This window comes from Meles meles, chromosome 9 (assembly GCF_922984935.1).
Source record: "Meles meles chromosome 9, mMelMel3.1 paternal haplotype, whole genome shotgun sequence".
NCBI lineage: Eukaryota > Metazoa > Chordata > Mammalia > Carnivora > Mustelidae > Meles > Meles meles.
Genome location: NC_060074.1, coordinates 107338256 through 107359293, shown reverse-complemented (window position 1 = coordinate 107359293; position 21038 = coordinate 107338256).

Sequence of the window (21038 nt, the reverse complement as noted above, 5' to 3'; positions counted from 1 at the left end):
CCTGAAAAAAAGAACATTTCTGGGGATGGTGGAAAATATTTTAGATATTATTTTAAGTGCTAATGACACAGGTGTATGCTATTGTAAAAATACATTAATCAGAACACTAAACTATTTATTTTATGATATGTAATTCACACCACAAGAAAAAGAGAGATGCAGGTAAGAATTAGCTAATTGATAGTAGTTTTGGTAGGTCCATTTATTTCTTTTCTCAATCTGGTAAAAAAAACTAAAATTGGAAACTACTTAAACTTCAGTTATGCTATGAGCAAGAATTTACCCTTATTGCAGTCAACTATGGATTTTCTGGAATTGTTTGTTACTGAGGCATATCCAGGGCAAGGTGATTAATAAGCAGATCAAGGCTTAACTTATTCTAATACATATTGCCCTCCTGTTTCTGCCATCTTTTAAAATCTCACCATCTTCAAAAACTTAAAGCATGAAATTTCTCAGTTCCCTATAATGTCTTTTTTTAACTTGCTATGTGGTATAACTGTTTTATTCTTTCTAGTGATACTACAACCTTCTATACATGAAAAGTCAAGTCACAAGGAGTGTGGAAACTATATTGGGAGCTGGAAATATGAAGATCAATGGCTTATGCTATTTTAAAATAATAATTTTTAAGGGTGACCTGTCTGCAAATGGTGACTCTTTTGATATTTGAGGGGACAGGGGAGACCATTCTCTTTCTTTTCTGGATTACAGGAGGTCACAGAGGAAATAACTCTTCTTCCAATCCACAAGATTTCTACTAACATCCTTAACTCCTGGGAAAATGTTATGTATTAAGATTGGAAGGAGGGCGCCTGAGTGGCTCAGTGGGTTAAAGCCTCTGCCTTCAGCTCGGGTCATGATCCCAGGGTCCTGGGATCGAGCCCCGCATCGGGCTCTCTGCTCCGCAGGGAGCCTGCTTCCTCCTCTCTCTCTGCCTGCCTCTCTGCCTAGTTGTGATTTCTCTCTGTCAAAGAAATAAAAATATTAAAAAAAAAAAAAAAGATTGGAAGGAGCGAACGGCTCTGAAACTAACATGTACTAACTGGACATTGTGTACTTGGCATTTTGAAAATTGCTTTAAATACATTATATCATTTAATCTTTATTAATCTTCATTTAAACCTACAAATGTATTACCATTTCTGTGTTAGAGATGAAGAAATTAGGCTCACAAATTAAATATCTAGCCTATTTTTTTCACATGCAATACTGTAAGAGCTCAAGCCCAGGAAGTCTGATGCTGAAGAGAGTGGTCTACTGCATTTTCTGTCCTTATTCCTCCCAGAACTACTGTCTAGGTTTCCCTTCCTTGAGTTATAACAGTCTTCTGACCTCCAAACCACAGTCTGAGGAACAGGAAGAAGAAGTGTTATTTGATTTGTGGTAAAGAAAACATATCAGATTTGTTTAATTGCCTCTTCATTATTTAGCTCTCAGAAATACCATCTATTAATCACCTGAGAGTTAATCATACTAAATTCCATCTATTAAAAACAGGAGCCTTTGTCAGAGAGCCAACATCAAAGACAGTGCACATGAAAAACAATCATCATCTTGAATGTGAGCCAACATTTGCCCAGCTGACTGTTAGCTAATGACACAGAGCAAGAGCACACTGGAAGGACATGGCTAGGAGGAATCAGGAATTTCATTTTCCAAAGAAAACAAAGCATAAAAAGTAAAAATGGCATTTTGGTGAATTTTTTTAAGTGTTCTTTTTGGAATTTCTAATCACCTTTGAGTTTGCTGTGGCCCACTGAAGATTAAAAATGCATCAAAAGTGATCTGCAAATTATAAACAGATGCATTATCGAGGAAGAAACTGCAGGTGATGGTTATACATTATATGATACATATAGTATATGACTCAAACCTATCCCGTCACCTTCCTTCAAAAAGCTAATTGATTCGGAAAGCATTAAGAATGCTTCTTCAGAATAATATTAATAAGTATAATAAAGCAAATCTAAAATGTAATCCTGGGCACACATTAACAAATGCCATTCTCAGGTTGCACGTTACTCAACAGTAGTCTATGCGGTGGTGTGAAGGGCTCCAGAACACCCTTCACCTACAAGAAATCTTTTCCACAATATGTTCCCAAACCATGAGCTTCTTCTACCACTCAAGTAACATGTTTAAAGTACCTGTCATTTTTTCCATTTATTGATCTTGAGAATATACTTTAGAGCTGGGTTTTCTTGAAGTCTGATACTGGAAGCAACTAATGCTGAATTTGGGGAGGGGAAGTAGAACAGGGTTGGAATCTATAAAATTTGAACAAGCTTCACAGATTGTATATCTGTACACTAATGTCTGAGAATACCTATTAACACCTTCAATACCTTAATTTTTATCAGTCATAGTCAGCTTAGCTTGTATAGTTTTTCTCACGATCTTTCCTCAAAAATGCTTTGAGTGATGTGGTCCAGAAATATTAGATGGAGCTCAGGAAAATGGAAAAAATGAAACTGCAAAATGTATTTACCAATATCTCAGGTTTTCCTTTTCACATCCTGTGTATCTAGAAAGGTGTCCTGACTTAGCCTAATGCACCGTTACATAGGGAAATAAAATGGAAAATTAGGGGGATAAATATTTATTGAACTTTTATAAAGTGTGCCAAAATTTTACACATTATCTTATTTAATTTTATCAATAATTGTGTACATGTTCTTTTCTTATTGTTTAGACAGGGAATCTGAATATCATCTAGGTTCCATATTTTGCCTAAATTCATGTAGGACCTTAATTCTGCAATTTTTGTCCTTAAAACTATTTTTTTCGGGATGCCTGGGTGGCTCAGTTGGTTAAGGCGCTGTCTTCGGCTCACATCATGATCCCGGGGTCCTGGGATCAAGTCCCACATCGGGCTTCTTGCTCGGCAGGGAGCCTGCTTCTCTTGCTGCTTCTGCCTGCCTCTCTGCCTCCTTGTGTATACTCTCTCTCTCTGGCAAATAAATAAAATATTTAAAAAAGCTATTTTTTTCATTATTAAATTCTTCTCTCTCTGTAGGCACACCTTCTCATTATTTTATACAGGTATAAGCTATGTCCCTGAGGGGTATTGGAGGTATTCAGAATATCTAGATGTCAGTAATATCTTCAAACATGAACATCAATGGATGTAAATACAATAAGCAGAATTCCACATCGGCTTTGCCAGATTGCCATTTGGAATTGTGGGATAAGTTCTTGAGTGTGGGGATGCCATGTCAAACTAGGACTAGGTGAGACAGGAGAAGATGGTAAAGGCAGTAAGCACTGGCCTTGTAGCTTAGTATAAACCCCAGGGCTACTGCTCTTGGGAGGTGTGCAACACAGCAGGTCAACGTTAGCTCCACTATTCAGAGCTCACTCCTTTATCTTTAAAAAAAAAAATTAAATTAGAATGTAAGATCCTTCTTCTCCTAAATTGGTGCTAACAGGTTTTCTAATAACATCTGTTATTTTTCTGTAGATGCCACTGGGCTGCATTCTTAAGGTTTTCTGATTTCAGGAAGAAGGTCCTTGACTTCTAAACACCCTGTGATTCCCATAGCCACCACCCATGCTATCTCCATGTCAGACAACCAAATAGCCCTTATCATACAAAGAATCTTCTGAAGCCAATTTGTGACTTCTTTTTTATTGACTCCCCAGAGCACAGCGTTGAATCCGGATCCCTTTAAGTACTTGCTCTACAAGTGCTGTCTTCCATGCATGCAACAGATACTTACTAAGAACCTGGATATCAGGAGCTACAGTGGCACTGAGGACACAGGGATGAAGAGCAAGTTACGGTCAAAGGGAGAATGTGCATCACCAAGTCATGATTTAAAGGGTTGATTACAGCATTCGTGACATGTGAACCACACATTTCCAGACCCACTTACTCTGACTCTCCCTTGGAGCAACTGGAATGGGGTAATCAAGTTACTTCTTATATCAGTCAAGACTGGGTTATAGGGCAGAATCTTGAGGATGAACTAAGAGATCTCTAAGGAGAAAGAAGGGGGTCAAAAAACAGTTGAAGACAACTGCCCCTTCACCAGCTAATTGCTCAGAAATATTCTCCACCCAATTTTCTTCCTGGCTTTCCAGGTCATGACATACTCACCCCTAAGGTAAGAAGTAGAATGTAGTTCTAGCCTGTCAATTTTAATAACCTTGACAACATTGACAATCACCAGAGGCCTCTCTCCTTGCCCATCAGCTCAGTTTCCTGTTCCATGTGGAATTCTGTGTGCTGCATTGTCGCTAGAGCCTCCTGACATGCCTCCCACATGACCTAGCAGGTGTGCTAATGCTGATTCCCTACCAGACAGATGACAGACCAGTCCAGAGAAGAATAGCCAAGGAAGCAGATGATGGCAGGCTCATCCCAGGGTCAAATCCCCATTGGCTGGGAACCTGGCAGTCACTTATCAGGAAAAGGATTTTAGCTCACCCATGGTAGTCAGTAGAGGAGAAAAACAAAATTAAGTAAGTTTTATGTTGAGCCATTTTGAAAGAAGATCCAGGTACAATTCTGAAGAAAGGCAAATTGTATTAAGAGAGAAGAGGGCAAGGGTGGGGAAAGAGAGAGAGGAAGAGAAACTTCTCACCAAGTGTTCTCATTCAGTGACAGTCACCAAAATAAAACCTTCTTTCTGTCATACAAAGTGAAATAACCTATAAATAAGGACAAGTATTTGAAATGTTAGTTCAAGGAGAATCATTATGATGTAAACTAATTCTTTCTTGCACCTGCAAAGTGAAGACTGTCTCTCTAGAGACACATCCCTGCTTCCAGGTATTCAGAAGTCAAGTGAAGGCAATCTCTTAGAGGTCGAATTCCATTTTTGACGGTAGGCATGTAATCAATAACCACCAATCATCCAGAAAACAAATCCATGAGACTGTCTTTCTCTCCTTTTTCCCTCCCTAGACCAAGCACTTCCTTCTCTCAGATGACAGATTCCTCTTTTCAGCTATATGAAGAGAATCAAGTTTTACAAGTATTTGTTAGTATTATATTCTTTAAAGTCTGGTTTCAGTCTCCTGGTCAACTAATAGACTCAATTGATCTCTGTTCAAAATCTGTTGTGGGTTTTAATTCTCCAAGTCTTTGGGTTTGGCTCTCACTCCAAGAAAGATTAGAGTAAGTCTCAGAAATGAGAGAGAAGCAATAAAATTGAACACTCCACTCTTATCTATTTCCAATATTTTGTGGTGCAGAGAACAGTAAGAGGAAGAAGTGGGTCTTTTTCAAAGCATCATTTTAGTATATGACCGTCAATTACTGAACACAGCTGGGATTCTCACACTTTTTACTTCAAATGAGAATGAAAAGGAAGCAGAATTCTTCCTCATAGATATCTTCTTTGATGAGAATATTTAAGCATTAGAACGGGAAGAATAGAATTATAATGGAATGAAAAAAATCACTGTTTCTTTGTTCTTTAGGGAAACCAGTTGGTCTAAGTGTTATTAAGTATTCAGACTGTGGCAATATATATTAAACCACTTAACTTTAAAAAGGAAAATCTGGAAGTTACTGGTTAGACATATTAAATACTTGAAAACTATCTGGGTGAATATCAGCATAGGATGATTTATATCAAGGCAGAGAGAAAATAATAAAAGTAGCTTTGCCAAAAATCTGTTTAGGAAGATCTTTCTTTAAGAATATAATTGATAATCACCTTGTAGTAGAAATTAAAACCCTCAAGATAACAACCAAGAGAACACAAAGAATGGATAGATAGTACTCCATGAGAAAATGAAAAGAAAAGAAGAAAAGAAGGAGGGTGGAGAACACAAAAGGGGAGAACACAGACCAGGCACATGTTCTGAAGCTGTAGATAAAATGGCAGGCCATGACCATGGGACTTTAAGGAACAGAATCTATGTTAGAACCACTTGTATGACCACCACTTTATGTATGAACACCACCTCTTCTACCCTCCCCTCTTACTGTATCGCTAGTATAAGCGGCAAAATACAGACATTTGTAAGTGAGGATATTTTGCCAATTGTTATAGAAAATGTATTTTGCATCTGGGCTTGCTAGCATAAAACTCAGGCATCATGAGAAGAAAAAAATCAATAAATTTAAATTGGCCTAAGCCAGATTTTGATCATCCAAAGTTCACCATAAAAACAATTCTCTCCTCACTCCACCCTCCCAAACATACTTCCATTGCTACTAATAACCGTCAAACAGGAAAACAAAACATGGGAAGATATCATTGAATACTGCGTGTTAAAATACTCTAATATTGTTCTGAAGGGCTGAGAAGTTCCAGAAGTCATCTGAGTTATGCTGTCATGGATCTGAACCAGAGGGTTGTAATTTCAAATCTTTCTGTGCTATTGGCCTAACTAAAGGCACTGGCTCCAAGCAACAAAAATCCCTGCATGGACACCTCCCCAAGCCTCATAAACCAGGAAGGAGAATCCAGAATGTTCAAAACCATTCCTTGTCTGACAAGATGTTTAACTCTTGACCTAAGCCAAAACAGGTTTTTTGAATGAGATGATATATATGGACTCTAATACATCACACATGATCCTGACCTTGACTTTGAGAAAAATATTGGTCAACAGATGCATGCATGTGTTTACAGCAATAGACTGAGATATAAAATTAATCTCCACACATGGGCATTGATTCTGTATTTATTGAGTCTATGAGGCACATACTGAGTCAGGTTTATGAAGGTCCACATTAAAAAAAAACAAAAAAACACACACAAAAAAAACTTTTATTTTTAAGTGGATGTCCAGCTAGAGAAAAAGTAGTACTAGTTACCTTCATTTTGAAAATAAATGTTCACCTGTTTAAAATGTGAGTGGTAAACTGAAACTTGAACCTCTGTCTCTATGATCATAGAATCTACCATCTTATCATTATTCTCCACTTTCCATTTTTCCTACATAAAATGGTCTGTACATTTTCAATCTCTCCAGTAATCAAATTTGTTTCTCAAGTCAATTTGTGATGTATATTTAATCTAGGTATCTACATCAATCCATAAAATGGTTCAGCGTAGCGATTCTCAGCTCTGTGTAGAAAAAGACAACTGATATTTTAAGAGGCAGAATGACATGTGGGGAGGGGGAAGTGCTCTTTGGAGTTGACCAGACTTGAATTTGTGTCCATATTGGGCTGTTTCATAACTGAAGGCTCTTCTTGGATGTGTGACTGGACTTGCCTGAGTCCCACTTTCCTCCTAGGTAAATGGGGCTTAAAATGCTTATTCTTTATTACAAGTAGACACTCATGTGGATATATCATAATTTGTTACCAACATTTTGATGGAACTGTTTTGATGGGAGATATTTTAATTCAACCTAAATAAATAAAAGCCAGTAAAAAAATAAAATCAAACAGGAAATATTGGGTCTTTGCCCTTGAGTAGTATTTGGTTCTGTCCTCTAGAATGACTTATTGGCACATTTAATGTCCTCTGGCTCCCTGGACTATACATTTTGATTCCTGTCTGTTATCACCTGATCTGTACAGTCCTCCCTTCTCTGCACTTCTCTGTACTTGCTCTCCTGCCTAGATTTAACATCTCATCTGTATCAACCTGAAGTGTCAGCCAAATGCCTTCTCTAGCCTTGCTTGACTCTCTGGGCCTCGCTCTTCCCATTCTCCCACAGGGTATAATTTTGTGAGCCAATCCTGGCTATATTACTGGGTATTCTTGAAGCTGAGTTATAGCTGCAAGTTACACCTACCTGCACTTTATTCCTCACTAATCAACATTGCCAAAGGATTGAAATTCAAAATTGTGTCCCATTACTCTAATGCCTTTCCAAAAATCTACTCCTTTGTTCTCTAATAAATAACTAAAATTCTACCTCATTGATATGTCTGTGTATAAAAACAACAAAAAAAAAATTAGTTTGGCAATAAAATACACTTGCTTATTTGTCAGCTAGTCTGGCTAAATTTCCTCCAGGGATATTCATTATAGTATTCCCACATTTTACTTGTTACTGTGGATTAGATGAAAAAAGCTTATAACTAAGAAGCAAATTTCTTGTGTAGTCTCTAATCATTGGTTTATACTTTCTCTCCAAAGAACCATATTAGAGATGTTATTTTATTTATAGTGGCATTTAGATATTCCTGATTGCTTTAGAGTCTGACACATGAAGATTTTTTGGTCTAGTATAGCATCAAACAGCTGGATGAAAGCTTAACATTTAAGCAATTTAGCCCCATATTTTCAATTATCCTCATGTTTGACATCTTACGGAACAAACAGCCAGATGTGTCACTGAAGATTTCACTTTTTAACCAGATGTTCTAGTATTTACCAGACATTTTTCAAATTAAAAAAAAAAAAGATTTTTTTTTCACTTTTCTTAACAATCTTTTCCCAGCCTTTTACATTTGAATTGCTCTATCCTTTACTCAACAGAATATCCAATTTCCTTGAAGCTGGTTAAACCAAAAACAAAAACAAAAATAAAACCTCACACTCTTCTTTCTGTGTCTTTCTTTTCCAATCATGGTAATGATTCTATGGTTCTAAGCAACTGATGTAATAACCAACTGATGAAAGATCCCTCTGTTGTGTGTTGCGAAGAAATTGTCTTGGAAATATGGCCACTACATGAATGCTTTGCCCCTATCATTTCAGAACATATTTCTTTACAATGTTAAGGAATCAAATCAAATATTTACTGGAAAACTACTCAGTTCAAGGCTCTGTGACAAAAATGAAGCAACTTCTAGAACTATGTAACATTTTTTCTCCTCACTGCGTTTAAAAGACAGCCATATGTTTAATTGGCAATCAAAAGATTTTCTTACAATTGTGCACTTTTATTTGCAAAGACCAAAACAGATTCATATTAACCCTTAAATAAGGATTTATTGGAAAGATTAACTGAAATGTCAAGAAAACACAGAGCAGGAATTTCTGCTGTGTCTAGTAGGAACTAGAACCTTTCTGTTTCTCTTTCCTCCCTCATCTCTCTTCTCTCTCTAAAGGTACAGGATTCCTGCTGACCTGTGCATCTCTTGTCACAACTGCTCCAATCTCACTTCTTCAGAATGACTCTTCCTAAGTCTCGAAACTACCCTCCCATAACCTACCAATATCGGAAGCTTTCATTTGTGTTTCTGTCAACTGTATCTATTTATTTCTATGTCATGTAGTAATCCAGTGAATAGATCCAATTCAATTTCTCAAGAAAGATTATCTGAAAGGCTCAGTGCATGCCATGGGTTCATTCCACTCTCTGTCAGGTTTCTATCCTGGGGTAATCAGTCATGATCAGAAGGTTGGTTTTATGTGATACAAATGCAGCAGACCTTCAGGAATATAAGCGGTGAAAGAAATTTCTAAGAAAGGGGCATGATGGGACAGTCAACAATAGATCAGTTTCCCCCACCAGCTGATCCAGAGACAGATGCCCCAAATATTTTGATCAAGACTGACAAACTTAAAAGAAACCTTACAGATCGAATAGCCCAAAGTACCCTCACATAAAGGAAAAAAGCACCTGCAAGCTGAAATGACTACACATTAACTCTATTACTGTTTTTGTTTGATATGTATTACTTAAAGATTAAATAAAATGTCAAATATATTACATATAAGATATTAAATATAATATGTAGATTGTGAATATAATCATAAACACCATTCTATTCACTTGGTTTAGTTTTCTGACCTTGTTTTTCAATATTTTATTTTGGAAAGATTATTGCTAATTTTATCCAATGCAAAGAGCTAGTCACGTCATCTAACATCCAGCTGTGACCAAGATGTACTCTTCTCTAAATTTTGTACTATTTTGGGACATACATAACCTGTATTAAACATGCATGAGATCAGGATAAAGAAAATATTACTCATGAGGCCAGGTTTTCTCCATCACCTCTTCTGGGCTAGTATGTGACTTTGAGCAAGTCTGTTACTTCTCTAAGGTTTAGTTGTGTTACCCATCAAGGTTAATGTGTAATGGCTTGTCGATTTCAGCTACATTGAAATGTCTCCATTAAATCAGCTCCTTCAAAATGGTGATGACAAAATATGATATATCCATTTTGTGTATTCAATATATTTGAAAGCATATCCCAAATGATTCCATGCCACATAAATGCCCTAGGCTTGTCTCGTAGTAGACAACGTTTATTGAAAAATAGTCATTAATAGCCCCATTTGATCAATAAGAAATTGGACTCAATAAGGTCTCAGAAAAAAAAATACCCAATTAAAAAGTAATAAATACAAACACAATGCATATTGGGCCAACTCCAAAGACTGTGATTTTTCACCTGCCATGTTGCCTCTTACAACATCCTAAGCATATCTTATCTTTCTTTATTTTATACTGGGACAACAATTAGTCTAATATCAGGTATAAGGCAAAAAACTCTACTTGCTAACTAACCCTATGGATGAATATAATCCCAGAGAATCAACCAAAACAATGTTGGTTGTAAATGTTGATTAGATTTTTTTCTATCCATTTATATGAGAACTTACCCTGTGCCAAAGGAACCACATTTTCTCTCCATTAAATCTATTTTTTTTAAATTTATAAGGCTTTAACTAAAAGAGTAGAGCAAAAAGAATTCAGAAATGAAAATGTTCTATTCAGCAGAACAAATTGGAAAAAGCAATAATCAAAGTGTACACTTGGAGTCAGTACATCTAATCATTTTGATTTAGAGTTTCAGTCATAAACGATGAGATGATGAATTGCCCTATGCATCTTGATGTTCATTCCTAAAAACTAACTACTTAAAAAGAGAGAAAGAGAGATAGAAAAGCCACTTACATTAAAATAATCAGAGGGTGGCCATTTCTAAACCCGAAAATTGTAAATGGCATTGCCAAACAAGAGTTGAGGAGAAAGAAACTTGAAGGGTAAAGACAATATGCTTTCCTTGTGGTTTCCTTTTAATTTACTTATAACAAGATTGAATTTTTTTTTCTTCATTCCATTAATGTTATAAAACTGGTGTGGATTCTTTTTGCTTACATGTTTAGGATTCTTTATGTTTACATGGAAAACTTCACAACATAATCATAAGCAGATTAAAAAGTCGCAAACTTTTTTTTTCATTGTGAGTATTGAAACCATAATCTTTTCTAGGTGTTAATGAGGGGATTTGGCACATATAAATGTACTGGAAGGGACGCCTGGGTGGCTCAGTCGGTTGAGCAGCTGCCTTCGGCTCAGGTCATGATTCCAGGGTCCCAGGATCGAGTCCCACATCTGGCTCCCTGCTCGTTGGGGAGTCTGCTCCCTCTGCGCCTGCTTGTGCTCTCCCTCATGCTCTCTCTCTCTCTCTGACAAATTGATAAATAAAATCTTTAAAAAAAAAATGTACTGGAAAATCATCCATGACCAGTGACCTTCCAACAAGCCTGGTCAGGCATCATAGGTATGCCCTGCTGAATACAATGGTATGATGCTTAGCCCAAGGCAGGCTGAGACTCAGAAAACCTGTATGGTCATTGAACGAAGGTTGCAGAAATCAGGCTATAAGCATGACATGTTTGGGGTTTTTTTTTTAAGACTTTATTTATTTATTTGACTTTGAGAGAGAAACAGAGAGTAGCAGAGGGAGAGAGAGAAGCAGACTCCCCATTGAGCAGGGAGCCCGAAGGGGGCCTTGATCCCGGGACTCTGAGATGTCACCCAAGCCGAAGACAGATGCTCAACTGACAGAGCCACCCAGGTGCCCAAGCATGACATGATTTCATTTGTCCTAGTAAGTACCATTAGCTGCTTTAGGTCAAATTCTCCTGTAATCACTGGAGAGTGGGTTCCTTTAACAAAACTTCGTCCTGAGTTCAAGAAGTTAAGACTTTTCCAATTGTTTGAAGAGTTGTTGCTTCATAAGGCTCACTGTTGTTCAATTACAAACTTGAATCTCATTTATTATGTCTAGCCTTGTGGCTCTAGTAACTTGGCATGGAGGAAGAGAGTCCTCTATTCAGTACCTCTTCACCTTCTCCTCATATCCCATACCCTGGTGTGGAGTAGAGGCATGAAGAATGAGCAGATAGACCCTTACTTCATGGACCATGCAGCTGGCACACTACTCTCCTTTCTACAATAACACTGACAATCTTTTGAAGTGCATAAGCTTGTATTTATTTTTCTCTTCATGCACAGTCTATGAGCAAAGAAGAGCCAGTTTGAGCTCAACTTTTCCTTGTGCATATCTCAGCCCCTTCTTCCTAGTTCCACGCAGTCAATGATGTCATAGACACCAGAAAAATAGCTCAAGCTCTTCCCATAACAGACCAGGCCTCCACCAAATGATGGGAGCATGGGTTGCCTACCCCAACTGTCTCTCATTGCCTCCCAGCCCCACCTTCCCTCCACACTCTAGGATCAGGCATTCTGATGGTCTAGTGGTTCAGAATATTCCAGGAAAAGACTAACTAGAGCTTGTCATGTTTCCACTCTAAGACTCTAATTCCAAGAATCACTAGAAATAAGGGACACGATGGAGAAATGATATGCAAGATTTCAATATTGTTTACTTAGAAGTTTTGCTTTTCAACAATGTTTCCAAAGTGTATTTCAATATTAATTGAAAATTAATAATTTATATATAAAATATCACATCAAAGTATAAGAGATTAGTGTGGTCTGGAGGAAGGGTCATTGGTTGTAAAGTGAGATTTATGTTGGCCCTTGAATGTATAGATAGTAAGAAAAAAAGGAAGAAAGAATTGGTGATTAGAGCTGGATATTGAGATATAAATGCCCACTGTGCTTACTTATTCATTGGAGAAACAATAGATAACTCTAACTAGAGAGTCTTTTGGAAGTTATTTTTAAGTCCTGATCCTTTATAAAAATAGACTGGAGGGGCGCCTGGGTGGCTCGGTGGGTTGGGCCTCTGCCTTCGGCTCGGGTCATGATCCCGGGGTCCTGGGATCGAGCCCCGCATCGGGCTCTCTGCTCGGCGGAGAGCCTGCTTCCCCCTCTCTCTGCGCCTTCCTCTCTGCCTACTTGTGATCTCTGTCGAATAAATAGAATAGAGTCTTTAAAAAAAAAAAATAGACTGGAAAGATAAAAGTAAATAATACATTTCAGGAAATTGTTCCCATTGATTTCCATTAAAAACTCAAAAACTGTCAGGCATTTCTGTATAGCACTTGACCTGTCCAAGGACAATTGTCAGCTATTACTTCTGGAGAGTTAATTAAAAAATAAAATTGAACTATTTGCACATTCATATTTTAATGGCACACTATTGGTTAGAATTAACTTTATAATACAGTTGCCATGAATTATTTATGTCTAGGATCTTTTTCCATGACTTTTAAATTCCAAAGTACAACAAAAGTCAAGGTGGATATAATTCCAGCTGATACAATACAGTGGTTTGTTTAAAGTAGAACATATAAAAACTTAAAAGATGATTTTCTTCTGTTAGCAGCACTGTTTTGACGAAAGTTTCTCAGCATTGAGGATCAGAGTAAAAGAAAGACAAATCACTCCCAGTGAAAATCAGAGTCCCAAAATATGGCTGACATTCCCCACCTCAACTATTGACAAGGAACATTTCCAGTCCCAAGCCAAAAACTTTGGAATCGCCTCTGACTCCGTTCTTTCTCATATTCCACATCTGATTCATCTGCAAACCCTGTCAGCTCTTCCTTCAAAACGTATCCAGTATCTTATCACTTTTTACCACCATGGACTGAGCCATCATCACTCCATATGGGGACAACTGCAGTAAACTTTTAATTAGCCTCCTTGCTTCCAACTCTGTCTCTTAGCATTCTTCCTGAATACAGCCATCAGGCTTATATTTTTACCTCTTAAGTCAAATCACATCTCTCTTCTCAGAGTCCTCCAGTAGTTTCCCATCTCACTCAGAGTGAAGACTGAGAGAAATTTACACAGTTTCCTTGTTACCTGCTCTGGTTCCCCATCACACTTTTCCCCATTCTGACATATCTTGGACTTTATATCCTCCAGCTCTCCAGCTCAGACATTCTTCCAGCAACACAGGCCTCTCAAAAGCAAACCTCTGCCTTAGGTATTGCACAACAGCTGAGGCCTCCATCCAGAACATTCTCCTCCCAAGTATTTACCCAGCTCAATTTCTTAAAGTATCTGCTCAAATGTCATCTATTAGGTGAGGCTTTCACTGACGACTCTGTCAAAATCCTCCCTCCCCCGAGCTTCCTTACAATGTGCAATAGATTGCACTGTGGCCTCTAGTTGTTTACCCCTTTCCTTAATAGGATAATACATCTATGCCTTGGTCATGTGACATTGCCATGCCACCCACTGTGGACTGAAAGTACTCCCCCAACATTCCCAGCGATTGTGGGTTTGCCCATGTGGCTTGATTTCACCAACAGATTGTAGGCCCAAGCTAGAGTTTTATGAGTCCTCACTGAGTTTCCATTCACCTTACATTTCTATATTCTCCATGAGTAGACTGTGCCCTGGATGGCTGCTAGTACAAGGGGGAGGAGACAAGGCTGGGCAGATATGAACCAGGAAATCAACTTGAAATCCCTCATTATAGCCAACTCCAGGCCTGTGAGCAAAAGAACTCAGTAAAGAACTGTAAGCACACAAGTTGAAGATACTGTGCACCTTTAGTGCAGCAGAGACAGTTGACTGTTTATTCTGGTTTGTTTAATCAGGAACAGTTAATCTGTAACATGCTGTATACGGGTATCTCTTTTTATTTTCTTTCTTCACTCTTGGATTATTGCTCTATTGTTAACCCCTGTGACAACATCAAGGACATAATAGGCATTGAGTGAATATTTGTTGAATGCATGTTTAAACAAATGGAATCAGGAATAAGACTACGCCTTTTTGAAGAATACCAGGGGAATCTTAACAACTTCACTACTTTGGGACGCTGAGATTTTTTATGACCAAATAATATGGACAAGGGGCATCCTGACAGTATCCCTGAACTTTCTCTATCCCTAAAGGCCACCATCCAGAGGAAATCCAATTCCCCAGTCTCAAAGGCTCTAATATCTAGAGAGTAAATCATTGGCACCATTTTTTTCTCTCTTATTACTAATTACAGTCCCCAAAAGATAGTCCAAAGCAATCTTTGAAGCCTACATGTGTGGAGGGGTGAGAGTGTACTGAGGTTCTGGGATGCAGTGGGGAGTGAGGTTAGCATGGGGTCAGATATAATAAGGGCTGGGAATGTGATGCATGCACCCAAACAAAAAACTAAGGAAGTCTGTTTTAAGTATCACAGCTTAAACAAGGGAACAATTAGTACTTAAGTTATATGTAATTAAAAAAGAAAATGGTGATTAAATGGCTTGTTCAAGATGGCCCAACCCAGTGACAATGACCCATTGACCTTGCTGTAGAGAAAAATTGAGACCTAGAAAAAAGAGGTCTCTGACCCAAGGTCACACTGCCAGCTTATGGCAAATTGGGCCTGCAATCTATTCTCCTGAATCCAGTTCCAGTTTTTCAGCACAAAAGAAGGATCATTCAGGGCCCCCTCTCTATTGGTTTCCACCTTCTTTTTGATATACAATCATGACTTTGTACTACCACTTTCATTTCTGACTCTGGCCTGCCATGGTCATATTTGTACCCATGCTTTCAGCTAGATAGGTAACATTATCTGAATCTACTCAACATGGCAGGTGGTTTACATCTATTACGTTCTTGTATTTGTGACAATCCAGGAACATTAGATATCATTACTTTATTTTGCAGACAGAGACTCTGATGGTCAGAAAGATGAAGTAAACTGGCCAAGGGGACACAGCTAATTGATAGTAGAGCCTGGCTTCGAGCCCAGCTCTGCCTAATACTCAGTTTTGTGATCATTTTACTAATCCATGCTGCCACTCTGCTGGAATGCTTCAGAATGTCCTGCCTTCTGTGTCTGCCTGGTTTTCCCCACTGTTTATGCTTATGATATCCATGCACTGTGTTTCCTTATGCAGTACTCTGTACCTTGAGTCTGAGTGCTCAGCCAATATCCAGTTGGATTATCTGTAGAGCATCTGCAGAGAGGGAGGAATTTGAGTTATCTGCTGTTTCTGGTCATCTGTGCATAACGTTATTTCAGAGTGGACACCCTAGCTTCTTGTAAAAACACAGGGCCCCCCACATGTTGTTTTTAGTCCTATATTCATTCAAAGATTCTTTTGCTAGCATACTCTGTATCTTCTCAATTTACTAAGGAATCATGGTCCACTTGTGCTTCAAATTGTCATGTGCCAGGCATACTTAGTATCTTTGCCTGGTTTCTTTGAAGCTTATATGTAAGGGATTGTCTTTTTTCCAAGATCTCCAGGATTGGAGTAAAAAGAACAGTTACAGAAAAATAAATAAATAAATGCTGTTTGGAGAGGTAGGATGAGAGGTGGGGAGTGACCTGCCCCAAATGTAGGCAACAAAGATGTGCATTGTCTGAAGATAACTAAAAATAACACTGGCTTAAAATCAGTCTCCTTTTAATATCACCATGCTTCACTGATGATAAATAATATCAGAGATAAAATATTCCCCCCTTGAAAAACATATTTTCTTAGCATAAGTTCCAAAAATATGTTGCAATTTCCATTGTTTTGATATTACATATGTAAGTATCAAATGAGCACATTTTTATTAATTTTTAATAAACATCATATTCCATATTCCACATGGAAGTTGGTTGTATCAGCAGCTGATACACACGTCCTCAGCTGCAGGTGGGTTTTTGGTTTGTTTGTTTTTCAGGTTTTGTTTTGAGAGTAAATGCCAAACAATTTGGAGTAATTTGAGCTCACTCTGCACACAATTCATTCAGGGTGCAGTTCACGTGTCCATGACTATAGTACTGTATACTTTTGTATTTAAATAAGATAGTCATTGCCCAGAACTATGAAGAGGAAGAGATAGAACCTAAGTGGCTTTCATTCTGCCATTCTTTGTGACCATTTTAAATTTCTATTTCTGTTTAAAATGTCACACAGTCAAGCAGAATGCAAACTGCAACATGTAATAACTTTGGTAAGTGGCAAGTTTAATTCTGCAGGCAATATTTTTATTGAATGTTCTCTTTAAATGGTTCCCCCTTTTTAAAAAGTTCTTAGTTGCTTTAAAATGAAATAATGAGCCAAAAAAATTATCTTTACTGGTAGCTAAGTAATTGATACTGAAGAGGCTGTTGTTGGGTATACCATGAAGTGTGTAAGAATAACCCTCTGCGGGAGGCTGAGTATGTTAGCTACAGCCCTAATGGTACAGTCATAAGCAAGTACAGCTTTCCTCATATATTTACCAAAGCCAGTCTGCTTCTCTTCTCCATTCCACTCCTTGTCTCTGGCTCATTTAATTCACATCCTTTCTACCACGAACAGCCAAACCTTGTTCAGTATGAAGATAATTTCCCACATAGGTGTTCTCAACAAGCAGAAGGAAAGGAAGCCAAGTTGTGTTCATAAATCCAGTGAATACCATTGCTATAGCAGGTTGGAAGATAGAAGGCAAAAAGCCCAAAGAGATTGTTGGACATAAATGCCTATTAGAGATTACAGTGATTTCATAGATAACATCTTTACAAGTGTTAATTAAGCCATAATACTCCAGCAAAGGGAATAGAAATAATTATTATCTGTTTCACACTGAAGTTAAATAATTGTTCAAAATCACAGATAGGTTCTGGTCTCCCACACCTTCATCATCAAAGTCCCTTTGGAGCACAAGGGGTGGAAAGAACATGGTGTGAGGGCCACACATTAAGGCCAAAACTAGGATGCAAATCCAGACTCTGCTCTCACTTGTTCCATGAATTTAAGTTTTTCTCTGTTGGGTGAGTTCAATATCTTTATTTAAAAAAAAAAAAAATAGAAATCGCTGCTGAATACATAGGCTGCTTGAGGGGTTTAAATTGTAACAGATAACGTGCCCAACACAATACACAAACGCAGCAAATATTACTTTAAAAGTGTTTTAAAACTTCCCCTTTGAGTTTTTCTCATACGGATACATCTGAAGATACAAAGGGAGGAAAGGAAGGTTTTAATCCATTTTTGGAAATTTATGGAGGCATCAAATATGTATTTTCTCTTCATTAATTTAGTCTGGCATATTTCTTCCGTGTTTGTTCAGTGAAAACAGACACATACCTGGGAAATTGTTCACCAAGGACTGAATTTATTTGTGAGAATTACATTCATGCACATACAAAAGAAAAACAAAACAAAGTAAAACAAGCTTAAAGTGCCACGTTCACATCAATCCAACTCCATAGGGTGGCAGAATTTTATGACGGTACACAAAGATTTAGGCAGATAGGCTCATGATTCATTTATTTGGAAATTAATTAAGTGTGACTCCAAACAAAAGTCTCCATGTGTTGTTCCAGGCTAGAAAGAATGCTGTTGTTAGCATTTAAAGAGGCCCTCTCCTCCATACAACATCCTAAACCAACAATGCTCAACCTAGACTTATCTATTAAAATTACCTGATAAGCTTCTAAAAATATTGAAAGCTGAATCAGATTGCAGGCTTCTATAAATTAGAATCTCTATGCTTCGAATCCAAAAATTACATCTACATTTCCTAAAATGACATGAACTTGAGTATTATGGTCCTAATCAGATAAACATATATGATATTGCATTGCCCCACACCCCTCTGTTCCATTTTTAACTGCATATATGCCTTACTTCACTTTAAATATAATTTAAAGCAACTTTAAGGAAACATGTAAAACTAGAATAAAAGGTCAAGAACAAGGAGAAAGTTCAAACAAATATGTGGATTCAAGTTAAATCAAATAATATTCTAAGGGCTTCCTGGACCCTAAAGCACAAAGGTTAATGAAAATATTCCTCAAATTTGATTGTTTTCCCCAAAATGGTCTATAAATACAGGCTACATTAGAACACAGAAGGCTGTGTGTGTGTGTGTGTGTGTGTGTGTGTGTGTGTGTGTAAACTGAAAGCTAATTTTAAAATTGCAATGGAAAGATAAAGACTCAAGAAAACCCAAGGTTCCCATAAAGAACAAGTCAGGAGGATTTTTCTCCTGTGGATATGAAGACTTAAAACAGCATAGTATTAGAACAGTATTTAGTCTGCTATGATGATCCCAGGAATTTATGTACATTTAATTTTTTATGAACATGGCACTATGGAACAGTGGGGGAAAGTTTTGATGTGAAGCAACACAGCTTCTAGAACTAAAACATACCATAGAATACTATTTTCATAACTTTGAGATTGAGAAATATTTTTTGAACATGAAGCAATTGGAATGCAATAATCTTAAATCTTGATCAATTAGGCAATATTAAAATATTTTGTCATCAAAACTATTAAAAGATGAAAAGCCAATGCAGAATGTGGAGAGTGTGCAAATGGCCAATAAACATGTGAATGGATGACCAATCACATTAGCTATCAGAAAAATGCAAATAAAAACTATATACCTATCAAAATGACTAACAGTAAAAGGTCTGATAATATTAAGTGTTATAAAGATGTAGAATAAAAGGAATTCCAACACATTGATTGTAGAAATTCCAATTAAAAAATCACTTTGGAAAAGTTCATTGTCTCATAACAATGAAGGCATATATACTAGAATATAATCATTCTCCTAAATATGCCCCTACAGAGACATGCATGTGTGATCTAGGAGAAGTATAAAGGAATGTTCATGACAGCATTACTTGAACTATCAAAAGTTAGCAATAATCCATAATCTATCAATATTAGAACAGACAAAATACTGTAGTATAACCATGTAATGAAGGGATGGACAAATTTTCTTAGAAAGGATTAGATACCAAATATTTTCAGCCTTCTGAGTTACCTGATCTTTGTCAAAAGTAGTCAACTCTGACATTTTCAGCTATAAATAATATGAAAATGTAAAGGCATGGTTGTGTTCCAATAAAACTTTATTTACAAAAACAAGTAATAGGGTAGATTTAGCCCACAGGCCATATTTTTCCCTAATCTAGTTGAGAGCAGTGCAAGTGAATTATAGTTCTATATAAAACAGAAGGGGCATGAGAGTCACTTGGGGGTGCTGGCAGTATTTTATTTTCTGAATGATTTTTAATCTAGTGTTTATATTACAATAACTTGCTAATCTGTACACTTATGTTAGGCAGTCCTATATCATGTGTAACATTTTTAAACCTTGCATAAACTCTTGTTTTCAATTCCCTGCTTGCCCGACATCTCTGTGCACATAACATTAGTAGGTTGTCTTTTTGTTAAAGACTGAACTACTCTTAAAATTCCCATCAGTTAATGAGTCAAAGCCCAGAATAAGTTCACGGGAGTCCATGCATGAAGGATTAGAGATCTAGACTCAGAGCTTAAAGAGGAAATAGATGAGTACTCCCATCCATGAAAAAGTGGGAGGAAGAAGTAGTTGCTATTGTTAAGGCTGCTTTGTGCCAACCTGCACAACCAGAATGGTGAGAAATGGCTGACAAAGCCTGATAATCATGACCTTGCCAAGTGCCCTCAGATTAAGAAAGAACTATGGTGATGGGACACCTGGGTGGCTCAGTTGGTTAAGCAGCTGCCTTCGGCTCAGGTCATGATCCCAGCATCCTGGGATCAAGTCCCACATCGGGCTCCTTGCTTGGCAGGGAGCCTGATTCTCCCTCTGCCTCTGCCTGTCAGTCTGTCTGCCTGTGCGCTCTCTCTCTCTCTCTCTCTCTCTCTGACAAATAAATAAGTAAAATCTTAAAAAAAAAAAAGAATGAACTATGATGGCACTGATGGTGGAAGCCCAAAGCGCCCCTCTAAATCCTGATTCTGGGATATGTCCAGAATCATCAAACCACTATACAGAGAGAAAGGAGGGCACAAAGGGAGTAAGCGAGAAAAGAACAGTTGCATATATGGAGCATACAAACTGGATTCTGTGTATCCTAACTGAATAAAGCTGAGCAAAGTAACACAGCCTACTGATTCAGCCAGGAAATTAACTTAACTGAGAAGGAAGGAAGGAAGGAAGCAAGCAAGGAAGGAAGGAAAGAAAAAAGGAAGGAATGAGAGAGAAAGGAGAAAAATAAAAGAAAAAAGTAAAATGAATAAAACAGAGAAGTCTACTAC